The following is a 1,676-nucleotide window of genomic DNA, read 5'->3' as shown; positions in this document are numbered from 1 at the left end:
GGGGGGGGCTGGGCCCGTGGCCCCGGGCACGTGCGCCTGCCGGTCCGGGGCGGTGGGTCCGGGAGGATCCCACAAGCGGGGAAAGGCCCCCGCCCACAAAAAAAAAAAAAAAAAAAAAAGCGTCACAAACTTTCTTTGACTCTGGAAGGTATACCAAATATTCTTTCTCGTCTCTCTGCCTTTCCATCTGCTCTGCGCTCCCCACAGTGCCCTTTTTTCTCTCCTGCCTTCCCAAGCCTCAAGGCCTAGTTCGAATATCCCTTCAGTGAAGCATTCCTCGTCCTACTCCACAGGGCTTTGTTTTTATATTTCTTATCACACTTTCGGCACTCTGGTATCTCTGCCCTGTACCAGGGACAAGCACCAGCTCACGGGCAGGAGCCAGGTCGCCTGTGTTTCCACACCTGGCATGGAAGCTGGCACGGAGCTGGTGTTCAATAGATGTTTGTTGGTGAGTTAAAGAAAGTGCTAGTTGCCGGTGCTCCCTAGGTGTGAGGCAGTGTGCTAAGGGCTTCACATGTGTGTCACATTCATTTTCACAACCCTCTGAGGCTGCCTTCTCTGATAAAGAAGATGAGACTTACGGGGAAGTTAAATGACTCACCCAAGGTCACGCAGCAGGTCAGTGGCATAGCGTCAAAGATACTTACCTTTGAGGAGTTCCAACCTGCAGATGAGATAAGCTTTCATGTCTTTTTACAATAACCTGAAGAACTAAAGAAATGAATTTGCTTCAAATCGGACAGAGTAGGGATAGGTCTTTTCTGCCAGAAAAAGGTGTTGCTTCCTTTCAGCCAAGTTAGATATGGTTGCCATAGACTAATATTGTGTATATCTGTATATATTATATTATATTTACTATCATTGCTTTGGATAAATGTCAGGGGAACTGGTAGGACATCAGGAGTCATTGAACAAGCATAAAAAACTAGTAACTCATCATATTTGTGTGAAACAATTTTGCCTTATGAACTTTAAAAACGTTGTTTGGACTTCTGTGAATGCCTACCACATTCAAATTCTGAATCATACCCCAAAATCACTACTCACTTGTTAAAGCACATAACATATCCTCAAAACCGAAAAGCCTTGTTGAAACTTAAGGCCCAGGTTCATTAGTCCATTCATATCAGGCATAATTTTCAAAGACCACATTCTAAGCATGGAAACTGATTTATGGTTATCAGCTGGTGTGCTTTTAGAAAAAACTTCTTATAAACTTTATGAAAGTTCAACAGAGAATGAACTCATGAATCTGCACATTGACGCATTAATAATGAAACAGTTCTACATTTCAGATTCCTCAGTACATCTTGTTTTTTAACATCAAAGGCTTTTTGGTTCCAAGTGCTATTATGTCTTCTCATTTGAAAATTTTTGCTAAGAATATTTTCTTTTTAAATAGGAAAGAAACGTGTCATGGGTAAATGGAAAGGCTGAAAAAATGCACAGCTGCAGAACTGCCCCCATCCAGCATGGTCTGTATACACTGGAACATTAGAAAGAGAATATTTTAAAAGCTGAGAGCTTTAGTATCAGGTTTTATTTAGCTTCCACTCAACTAGTTATAGCTCACCCTGGAAAAATTCTGTAAAAATTTAAAAGACAACTAGTTGCTTGGTTTAAACCCAGGCAGGCACTGAATTTTCTACTAGAAACATTGTAGAACTCATTAG

This window comes from Monodon monoceros, unplaced genomic scaffold (assembly GCF_005190385.1).
Source record: "Monodon monoceros isolate NGI ecotype Baffin Bay Population unplaced genomic scaffold, NGI_Narwhal_1 Super_Scaffold_14, whole genome shotgun sequence".
Taxonomy (NCBI): domain Eukaryota; kingdom Metazoa; phylum Chordata; class Mammalia; order Artiodactyla; family Monodontidae; genus Monodon; species Monodon monoceros.
This window is presented reverse-complemented; position numbering follows the sequence as displayed.